Source organism: Portunus trituberculatus, chromosome 15 (assembly GCF_017591435.1).
Source record: "Portunus trituberculatus isolate SZX2019 chromosome 15, ASM1759143v1, whole genome shotgun sequence".
Classification (NCBI taxonomy): domain Eukaryota; kingdom Metazoa; phylum Arthropoda; class Malacostraca; order Decapoda; family Portunidae; genus Portunus; species Portunus trituberculatus.
This window is the reverse complement of record NC_059269.1, coordinates 7293768-7306128: the sequence shown is the minus strand read 5'-3', so window position 1 is coordinate 7306128 and position 12361 is coordinate 7293768. Positions and strand designations below refer to the sequence as shown.

General features: G+C 38.5%; 1 long non-coding RNA gene across 1 annotated transcript; it reads right to left on the bottom strand.

Moving 5' to 3' along the window:
- Positions 1-3371: 3371 nt before the first annotated feature.
- Positions 3372-4966, bottom strand: LOC123504091. Its single transcript, XR_006674698.1, has 2 exons — positions 4778-4966; positions 3372-3857 (listed from the first exon to the last, which is right to left on the bottom strand). It is a non-coding gene; the product is annotated as an uncharacterized LOC123504091 (long non-coding RNA).
- Positions 4967-12361: the final 7395 nt, after the last annotated feature.

Sequence of the window (12361 nt, the reverse complement as noted above, 5' to 3'; positions counted from 1 at the left end):
GGTGCACAGAGCGGGAGACCTTTGGGACTGCCACTGTTATACTGTGGCAAGAGCACAGGTGTGTGGCAGAGACGCTCGACATGGGTAGCACCGGCACACCCTGGGTGCGGTAGAGGTGAATGTTGTGTTGGCGGTGGTGAACACGGGTGATGCGCGGTTAAGGGCACAGAAGGGTTAGGACAGTAGCCATAGGAAGGTGCCTCCCCGTCACAACCTATCCTACAGGTACTCGGGTGTGTGTGTGTGTGTGTGTGTGTGTGTGTGTGTCTCTCTCTCTCTCTCTCTCTCTCTCTCTCTCTCTAATACCAACCAGTAGTGAAAGTGGCACATCACAACACAAATCCTAAACACTCACCACCACTCTTTCTCCCTCCCTTACACAACCACTAACCATGCCAATCCACACACCAATACGTCTCAAGGATGTCAGTGCTACTTCTAACCATTATCAAGCCCAAACAATCTTTCAACAACCCATGCTAACCATCAACTCCTGCCAACACCTGCCAACATTATACTGAAAGCTTTGCAGATCACAGCATACCGCGGGAAGGAGGGGGCAGCTCCCTTCTGACTCACTGATACTCAATATAAGTAGATAAAGACGGGTGGAGACGTGTTTAACCCCTTGAATACCATAACGCGTTTCCACATTCATTTTTCTTACTTTTTCATGGCTTTATACAGCTTCAGAAACTTATGTTGGGGAATAAAATAGTGAAGACTGTAGCCGTTAATCTTCTGACCACCCACAGACCCTTCCTAATGTCAATAAAAAGTTCTAATTTTACACAAACTGAAGGTAAAAATGTATCCTAGTATTGAAGGAGCTAAAACACACACACACACACACACACACACACACACACACACACACACACACACACACACACACACACACACATTGCATCACCATCTCAACAATGGAAGATAACACACACACACACACACACACACACACACACACACACACACTATGGTGTGTGTATGCGTGTGTGTCCGTGTCTACGAGCTCTGGCTCTGCACTTGGGAAAGCTGGCTGGGTGACCAGCAGACGACCGAGGTGAGGTGAATTACAAACACACACACACACACACACACACACACACACGCGCGCGCGCGCGCGCGCGCTTGCACCGTGCATGAGGGAGCCAGGTCTAGGTCTTGGTCCAGCCAGTGGGCGCGGCCCGTTAATGACGTCACACATATACGTTCCGTAAATCATTTTGAAAATGCCGATTCACATAAAGGCAGTTGGATACGAATGCTCCATAAATGCTGACTTGTCATCAATCAAAAGTAATTCCTAAAAAAAAATATTATTGCCTGGTTAACTAATAATTAAAAAAAAAAATCATAAAACACCGTAAATAAAAGTATTATAATATTGACAAGCTTAAACACAATTCTAACGCCCATCAATATTAATCAAAACGATCGGAAACACTTATTTTAAAATATGAACTACTTTCAGAACACATTAAAACTTCACAGCACGCTGAAATAAGTAATAATTCCTTTGTATACACAACTTTCACACACTTCAACGGCACTATAAGTCACTCTATAAAAGTCCACACATTTAGCTTATCAAAAGCGAAACACGCTCTAAGCATAATAAATTATTTGGAATTTTTTTTCAAGCATTTACTGGACAGAATGACATAAAAGAATATATTTTGAGAGCTATCTCAATGTCAAACGATTTATGAAATGCCATGGGTTTTAAGGGTTTTAATGGTTCTAGTGACAGATTAACAGCATTTCAGCATTATTGACAAGATAAAAACTCTTTCAAAGGTTCTATTTTAAGGTAACAATGGTTTTTAAGTGGCGTTTTTTTATAAATCTAATTACATATAGAACAACATTTATGGATTATGGAGAAAAGAAACATTTTTAATGGCCACTAGTTGAAATGACGCGAGTTTTTAATGGTGCCTTTTTTTATGGTTCTATTGATTAACGTAAAATTCTCAGTATCTACTTGAAAAAAAAGAAAGAGCAGGCTGATATGCTCTTACCGTACATGCGGAAGTGTGCGAGGCGGAGGTAATACGGGCGAGAGGTTTCAAATATTCAGTATTTTATTTATTAAAATTAATAATGATGTGCTACACAATCACAATAACAACTGATGACTGTGCTTGTCTTGCGTGGATATAAGTCCCATACACACCCATATAAAAGCGTGAGCAAAGATAACACACGCATCGCCACAGTGGCGGCCGGTGATCCATTAGGTGATTCCTACACACGTGCGCACGCACACCACATGTCACCTTATAATATCTCCTACCCCTTGCTTAGTCATGTTTCCACATTCATCTCACGTCCTCCTCAGCACCTTACCACACATCACACGCTCAGCACTCCTCAGGACTCCCTCGTACCTCCCACCACCACCACTAACTGACTGATGGACTTCTCCCCCAAACAGGATGATGGCATATCATGACAACACATGAACAGCAGTACTCCCACATCTCACACCACCTCACGGCCGCCACGGACATGAACTCCCATGACGACCGCCGCCGCCGCTGTCTCCGTCACCATTGCTGCAATCACTGCCGGCACCACCACGACCACCACACTGATATTTCAGCACCAGTACTACCACCAGAACAACCATCACCACCACTTCCACCAGCGTGCTTCACCTCAGAAGCCTCCGGCCTCGCTCAGCGTCCACGCACTCATACACACCGGTGATGCCAACACAACAGCAGTAGGAAAGCTTGCATCTCTGGATCCCACCACACCCCAAGCTGGCTATCACCACAGTGAGCTCCTCACACACACACACACACACACACACACACACACACACACACACACGCGTAAAATAGTGGTTAACACACTCGCCTCACAACCTAGAAGGCCCGGGTTCGAGTACCAGGCGCGGCGAGGCAAATGAGAAAGCCTCTTAAATGTGTAGCCCCTGTCCACCTAGCACAGCGTTTCCCAACCTGGGGTGCACCCTTGGGGGTGCTGAAATTAATTATAAGGGGTGCTGGGAAGTGATGCACACACTTCACTTTCTTTTATCCTTCTAAGAACAAGATATTAGTTAGGGGTGCTGGACTGCTTAGACATGACAACATGGAGTGCTATGGTCGGTTGGGAAACGCTGACCTAGCAGCAAGTAGGTACGGGATGTAATTCGAGGGGTTGTGGCCTCGCTCTCTGTGTGTAGAGTGTGGTGTGGTCTCAGTCTTACCCTAAGATCGGTCTATGAGCTCTGAGCTCGCTCCGTAATGCGAAGGCTGGTTGGGTGAGCAGCAGGCGACCGTGAATAGACACACACACACACACACACACACACACACACACACAGAACGGGTGGAGGAAGCGTTGCAGGAGAAAAAAAAATTGTGATTTTATTTCACATATTTGCAAAACAAATTAGCACATAATTTTAGTGAAAACTTTGTCCTTTAAACCTGTATGGTTTCTTATGGACGATGCGCATTACTGGTTAGCCAGCACAGTCATGATCTGTTTTTAAACTATTATGAAACATGTTTCAATATTAATCATTATGTACCATACTCATCACGGTAAGAATAATGATACTTGTAATAGAGATAATGATAAACTAACAACAAAAAGGAGTAATGACAATAATATTCACAAGAAAATGTCAATAATAATACAATATTACAATCAATAACAATAATAAATCAACAGTCAGTTGTAATAAATAATAACAGACATGGGTCATTATTGACGATGTTCTTAATGAAGTGAAAAACTGGTATAGTAGTAGTTAGATAGTAGCAGTTGTAGCAGCCGCGGCCACAGCTACAACCCTCACCAGCGCTCCATGGGCCGCTGGCTGGCTGGCTGGCTGCCTGTGATATCCATTCCAACCTTTAATCTTCCATCACAATACTGTGCTGTATTATATGTATGTATGTATGCAGTATGTTTACTATACGCACATACATACTGTACTCTATGCATTATCAATAATAGTAAATACTCCATAATGCGAATTCATATGCCTATATACAATACATGTCAATTATTAATCACCATGTATACAATAATTGACCATAAATGACTAAAGGTTAATATAATGAGCAGTAGTACTTAACATCAGTTGCTACCATCCTAACCACAGCCTTGAGCAAGTATAAGGAGCAAGCTCAAGATAACCAAGGTCACAGACGCACACCTATTCAACAACGTCTACCTGGTGAACATCATGTTAATTCTTAATAATCACTTAACACATCATTTCGTAAGGTTGTCTTTCATCTAGACATGCAAACAACCAACCACCTGCTCACCTTATCTCATCTGACAAGCTTAACTACTATTAACTTACCTGCATTCTAATGATCACATCTATAGCTTGTTAACCACCGCCATTACCTAGCAAATATTGTGCTAATCACATCTGCTCAACCTAATCATCTCACCTAGTTAACGACCTGGTTAGTCATATCACCTCACCTGACTTCATCACATTACTTCACTTTAAAAACACTCTTAAAAACCCATACAACTAAAGGCTTTATAAAGAACATTTCTCATGTGACTAATGCAGAAATCTTGTCAATCTGTCACTGGATCCATAAAAACACCCTTGATAACCCTTACAACTTCAACTAGATAATTTTAAACCTATTACTATTCCAGTCACATCTGCCTAACCTAATTACTTAATGACCTAACCAACCTCATCACTCACAATCCCACGAGGTACACATTATTTAACTACACCCACAAAAATCAATAAGCATTCTTTTCATTAGCAAACTCTTACCTTCACTCCTGCAGTATTCCACCACCGCCACAGCTCAACATCTCTCTATCAGGCATGGTGGAAGGCACCACACGTGCAGGATACACTGGTCTTGACTGGGAGAAGATTCGAGACAATGAATCATATTGTGAAACACTTCGACAGTAGCAGACACGATTAGTAAAGTTTTCAAGGCTGTTTATTCTTTTCACAGCGCAGAAGTCGACACTACTATAGAATAGACATACTGTCACTTCTCAGTGGTGCGGTTTGAGGGATGCCAGCAGTCACCAGACCTTAACCCAGATATAATCCTATCCATCCAACGAAAGAACTCTCCCTTAACTCCTCTCTCTATTGATATTTTATTTACAGCATCGTGATGATATTCTGTAGCCCGACAAAGGAGAGCAAAAACAATATCTCCGTTTCACTATTAGGGCCCCCTTTTTTTTTTTTTTTTTTTTTTTTTTTGTGTGTGTGTGTGTGTGTGTGTGTGTGTGTATTTTTACTTAGTTGTATTTACTATTTACCTACTTGTGTTTTACAGGAAAAAAGCTATGCTCGTGCTGTCCTGTCTCCATATCTATAGTTGTACCCAGTTTAGCCCTAAAGTCATGAGTATTTCTTGCTTGAAACACTGTTTCATCCAAATTGTTTCATATTTCTATGCTTCTGTTTGGAAAACTATATTTCTTGGTGTCTCTTTTACACGCGGTCTTTTTCAATATCATACCGTGTCCCCTTGTATTTCTTGAGTCCCACACCAAATCTATTTTATCGACTTAGTCCATTCCCTTCCATGCCCTTTATATAATAATTAGGTTCCGTCTTTCTTTCCTCAGTTGCAGTGTTGGAAGTTTTATTCTTTTTAATCTGTCCTCATGAAAGGTAGGTTCACATGTACCAATTTGCGACTTATATTTTACGTAAGTAAAGTTTCCCTTCTAATCGGAAAGTGTCACACGTAGCACCTGGAAAGTATCGACTAGTTGGTGCCTTGGCGGGAAGTGAATGTAAACAAACAGCTACCCGCCAAGATGTCTTCCTCCAGTGACGATGCTGAAGCTGTGGTTGTTTTTCTTTTGGCGTACCGGAAGAGTCAACAGAAAAGAAAATGCCTGTGGATACGTCCCTGGCTAAGTAGAAGGAAAGAAAGGTATGTCTACCACACTCTAAATTAGCCTACATTTATCATAAAAAAATTGTTATCTTAAGAAGATTATGCAATATTGCGATCAAATTAAATCCTGACAAGTCTTCAATCCTCGACTCGGACAACACCCTGCATTGATGGAAACAGTTTTTGTAAAGTGGCAGCTATTTCGCTGAACGACGCAAGCTTTTATTTACTGTATAATTCATTTCTAGGGTCCTAGATGTGTTCTTTTTCCCTCACCAGCTCAAACTTCTTCTCTATATCTGGAGACCACACTTTCAAAGCTTACTTCGTGACGTCATGACATAGATTAAGTCGCAAATCGACTCGCAAGACCAAGACCAACATGTTGATCTTGTTTTGCGACTGCTTTCTGCAGTCGCTAGGCACCGATTGTGAATTTTAACTCAAGGTACGTAAAATATCAGTAGCAAATTGGCACGTGTGAACCCGCCTTTAAGTTAAGGCTCTCAAATTTGGAACCATTTTGGTTGCAGCTCGTTGAATCCTTTCTATCTTCCTTATATCTTTTTTATTATATAGTGACCATATAAGTGCAGCATATTCTACTCTAGGTCGAATCATGTAGTATTCTGTAAGTTTTTCATCATCGCTTCATCTATGTAGGCAAATGCCCTTTTAATTTTTCTTAGTAACTCATATGTTTCCCCAACTATATTGTTTACCTGTTTTCCAGTGCCAAATTGTCTTTTTTTTTTTTTAAATATCCAGGTCTTTTTCTTTTTGTTTTCTGAATTTTTATTCCTCCATGTTGGTATTGTTTTACGACTGCTTTCTCCAGTCGCTTGGCTTCGATATTGAGTCGGAAACTCTACCTACGTAAAATTTCAGTCGAAAATTGGCACGTGTGAACCCGCCTTCAAAGAAGAAAAAGAAACCAAGACCAAGACTCAGTAAGGATAGCCAGAAGATCACGAGCAGAAAGTCCTTGACAGAAGCCATACTGGCAATCAGATAGAAAATTGTGAAGTGACAGGATAGATTAAAAAAAAAAAAATGATAAGCAAGAGATTAGAGCTATAGATTGGTAGTTTGAGGAATTGGAATGGTCAATCTTTTTAGGAACAGGCTGAATGTAGGCAGGCAAACTTCCAGCAAGAAGGAAATATAGAAGCTGATAGACAGAGTTAGAAGATTTTGGACAAGCAAGGTGCAAACATGGAGGCACCATTTTTGAGAACAATAGGAGGGACCCAATCAGGTCCACAAGCCTTCCAATGGTTTAGACCAACTTGAGTTTTGAAAACATCATTGCAAAGAAATGTGATTGAAGGCATGAAATAGTCAGAGGGAAGAGAAGAGAAAGTGATAAGCTCAGAGTCATCCAAGGTAGAGTTATTAGCAAAGATTTGAGAGAAGAGTTCAGCTTTAAAGGCAGATGAGATGACTGATGAAATAAAGGAAGGAAAGATGAAAAGGTAAAGTCATTGGAGATGTTTTTTGGCCAGATCATAGAACTGTCGAGAGGAGTTGGATTTCAAGAGATTTTGGCATTTTCTAGTAATAAAGGAGTGTTTGGCAAGCTGGAGAACAGACCTGGCATGATTCTGGGCAGAAACATAAAGTGCATGAGATTCAGGGGATGGGAGGCTCAAGTAACTTTTGTGTGCAACCACTCTATCATGGTAGTGGGAGAACAGGCTGTGTTAAACCAAAGTTTGGAAGGTTTAGGTTAAGAGAAAGAGTGAGGAATGTATGGCTCTATGCCAGACACTATCTCTTTTGTTATGTACTTAGCACACAAAGTTGGGTCTCTGACATGAAAGCAGTAGTCATTTTAAGAAAAATCAGCATAATACCTCCTCAGTTCCCCCAAATGATAGAGGCATGCCTGATGCATCTCTGCTTTTGGTAATCCTTAGGAGGGATTGAATAAATAGGACAAGGTACAGATATGAGATTGTGATTGGAAGAGTCCAATGGAGAAGATTAAGTAACAGCATAAGCAGGAGGATCAGTAGTAAGAAAAGATCAAGAATGTTAGGCATATCTCCAAGATGGTCAGGAATATGAGTAGGCTGTTGCACCAGTTACTCTAGGTCAGTGTTCTGTGGAACCCCAAGGTTTCATGAAGACCTATCAAGGGTTCCATGGCAAAATCTATATAAATTTGACAAAACCTTACTTTTATTAATTGATATGAACAGGAATAGATAAGATTAAATATGCAAGGGATGAAATCATATGCATTTTAGTAGAGAGAGAGAGAGAGAGAGAGAGAGAGAGAGAGAGAGAGAGATAATGAGTGACCATGTAAAGTCCACCTCCATTTAGCACCTGTAGTTACATGTGGGAGGCTTTACCTATATTGGATGAAGGGGTTGTAGGGGGTTCTGCTAAATAGCAGAAGTGGGAAATAGTTCCATAAGTTTGAAAAGTTTGAGAACCACTGCTTTAATGATAAAGGACAGCAAATTGAAGGCTAGTTCACCAGCATGGTCATTGAAAGGAGAGGAAAGCCAAAATTGGTGGTGAATGGCAATGGCAACTTTACAAGGTGTGTGTTTTATCAACAAGATTTTGTCAGAATTAACCGAAATACAATAATATTAATATAATAATGGCTGTTTCACATGATGCTGGATTCTAGGAAACACCTTCAGGTGTCAGTAAAGGTATGAGATTAAGGTATTTATTTATCATTTATTTATTTATTTTTTTTTTACTTGTGTTTATAGTGTTGTCATTTATCTTGATATTCAAGGGCATGGTGTTTTATGGCTTTCACATCTCTATGTCTCCTATGACAGTGGAGCATGTAGGAATTAGATATGTACATTTTACACAAGTTTTCATGTGTAGGTTTATTAGCTTTTTGTTGCTTCCATTGTGTTCTGTTTTGATAAATTCTCTAGTCATGCCTCTCTCTACCTCATTCTTTTCTGTATCTTTTCCTGTTATGTCTGTGTTACTACTCTTTAGGTTTCTTATCACCCTTTCCCTTAGAAAAGACAGAAAGCTCAAATTAATTTCATTAACTATAACATATTAGGTTGCTTTGTGTAGCACCCTTCACACTCTCATTTCTATATTAACTTCTGTTGCTTCAGTACCACCTCTTAATCTACTAAAACAAAACAGTTTCTGGCACAAATCTACAAAGTGGGCATGGCAAGGCCTTTTTCTCAATGAGACGACTAGCCAAAAATGTCTCCAACAGTGCACTTTTTTTCATCTCTCATGTTCTTTCCTTCATGGATTTCATTCTAATGGTACCATTTTCATCTCCTTTATTTGTAATGCTGAACATACTTAAGATATCCATGTGATGATATTTTAAGGCTTGTCCTTCTCTTCCACTTCACTTCTCCATACTGGATGATTTGAAGGTGGTTCGTGACTTTCACTAATCCTCATTAGGCTTATGTTCCTGATGGAATCCCACACAGTTTTCTGGCTGTTTGTTCACAATAGTTATACCTTCTAATTAACTGTGGTGTTCCACATGGCTATGTTCAACCATCTACCTTAGGAATAAATGATATTTTCAGTCAGATTTGTTCTCACACAAGTCTGTATTAGGTTTATTTTATTGAAAATAAGTCATTATTATAAACTTACAAAGAACAACTCAAGCAGGTAAGGCATGTAAGTAGAAGGAACTTGATTATTCAGAATATTTCAGTGTGACCTGCACAGTAAGACTTAACATGTTACATAGCTGTCAACCCCAGAAATCCCAGCAGTAGGGGTCCATGGGGCACAGTCCCTGGTCAAATTGAGGGCAATGCCCTGGTGGGGTGTAGGGGAGGACAAAGCACCCCTATACCTTCTCAACAATAACAACAAAGCATGAGACTGATTTATGAATAACAATTGCTGGTTGGCTATAGTCAACCAATTAGGCTTACAAATTGAAGAAAAGTGGACATTTTATAATCTGGAAAATTTGGTTCTACAATTTCTTTTAGAAAATATCATATTAAAAAGAATATCTGGGAAATATTTGTAAAAATAAGGGAGTTTTTAGAGACAATGCGTGTTTTTACCTAGTTGCATATTACAAGGTTTGAGTGGGGCTCATAGTGACTTGTCTCCATATCTATCTAATTTTACCCAACTTTTCCTTAAAGTTGTACACACTTTCTGATGTTACAATCTCTTCACTCAACGCATTCCAGATATCCACATCCTATGCAGAAAACTGAACATTTTAATGTCCTTCAAACACGAACTTTTCATGATCTTGGAGTGTCTTCTTGTTTGTTTATCTTCATCCTCTGTCAATAACACTATGTCTTGTCTATCTATCTTTTCCATATCGTTTACTAAATTGATCATTATTAGATCTCTTCATTCCCATCTATCCTTCAAAGTTGGTACTAATTCCATTTTCTTCAGTCTTTGTTCATAGGGAAGATCCTTTATTTCTGACACCATCTTTGTAACAGTCCTTTGGATTCTTTCTAGTTTTCCCACGTCTTTCTGCTTGTATGGTGACACCACACCACTGCTACATATTCTAGTCTTGGTCTTATCATAGTGGTTATGATCTTTTTCATCATACTATTATCCATGTAATTCATATCCATATTATTCATGTAATTGATGTAAATGGTAGCTAACTGATATTTGTTAGTGTCTTGTATGTTGAAGCAAATAACCCATTTGTGTGTCTTTCTGGACTCAGGGTGTATTGTATTATCACTCCAGGTCTTTCTCTTCTCTCCTTTTCATTATAATTGGAATTGAGATGGGGGTAAAATACATGAAAGTTGATGAGTATGATGTTAGAGGAAATATTGAAAATAGTGAAGGTTTTCTAAGCCCTTTTTTCTTTTCTTTTTTTCCTAAGCCTTTAGTGTACATAGTTAATTATTTAGGAGGCAAAGCCTTTGAAACCTCTGTCTCCCAAACAATTATCATATCTTACAATAATTTTTGCTTATTGTCAGAAAGTTGATGAAAGTGGGTGATCACTGTTTGGATGTTACTGAATGACTTCCTTACATAATGAATCAAGTTTATTATAAGAGTTCGCTAAAATAATCTTTTAATAGAGCAAATATCAAGATATAAATCATTTGGTAATTTCCACAAATAACTTTATTAGAGCTTTATGGTAAAGATGAAGGTGTGGATCAGGTAGCATTGGTGCAAGATTAGTTTGCAATTGAAAATCTGCAATTTGCCACACTAGTACATAACAGATTATTTTGTAACTACATGTTTGATATTCAAAGGTCACATTAATAAAATAAGTATTGACTTTAAATGTTTTATTAAAAATTGAGACATTATCACTGTAGATTGGATAATGTTTTGCACTCTAGGAGTATACTTATTCAGCCATCTTAATAAATATAATATTAAGACTTTCCAGATAAAATTTACATAAAATAATCATTATATACAGTCAACACATAATAAATAAATTTCAAGAGCTTCCACTATGACATTTGGGCAGACATGTTTCCATTCTGAGACACAGCATTCTCAATGACTTACTTCAAACTGAGAAAGTTCAACTGTTACCTGAACAGGCAGTCCTACAAACATGTTACAGTTAGTCAGTAGCCAATTTCTCAGGATATAGAGAGAGCATATTTTTATTTAGAACATTCTGTACATCTGAAACTTTGCAAAATCTTTTGAGTGTTTCTGAAGGGTATGGAGAAAATTGGTGAATTGGTTTATATAATATGTTGATAACGTTTATGCATTAAGTTGAAAATGTGGTATGTGAAGTATAAGAGGAGAAAACATTAACTATATTTTCAACATACCAACATCAACACCAAAATATATAGCTGTACAAAAACATCTCAATCATAATTCAGAAACACATCCAAAGATTATTTATTGAGGCCATTTGACACTGACTTGCCTGAGGCAGGTTTGAGATTGGCTTTCTACACAATTGACTTTCAGATACATGAAAACTTCTCATTGTATATATCAATTTTTTTTTTTTTTTTTTTATGGCAAAAAGGTATGTACTATAGAAACATACTTTCCCATTTTGGTAAAATTAGTAAAAATACACTCAAACATGACTCAGGTACATCAAACCCTACAAAGTAATGTTTTAACATTCAGCATAAGGTTACAAAAGCATGACAGGTTCAGCATTAACTGTTATTGTGAGCTACCAAACACACGACACAAGACTGGACTTCACTTTGTTTCCTCTTCAAGAAGAATGTTCTTGTATAACTTCAGGTAGGGAAACCTTTACTTCTTGATACACTCTACACTGCCACTATACAAGTTTTAAACCATTTATTACTCATACTATTCCAATGCATTCATTATCATGGGAAGATTGACCTTATATGAGATCATTCTGACTTAATATAATGTATTAAAAATCCTTAAAAATAATTCATCCATTTTTTTCACATTAACTCAAGTAAAATTTTTACAACTGGTTTGTGGATATATGTAATACACACACACACACACACACACACACATATATATAT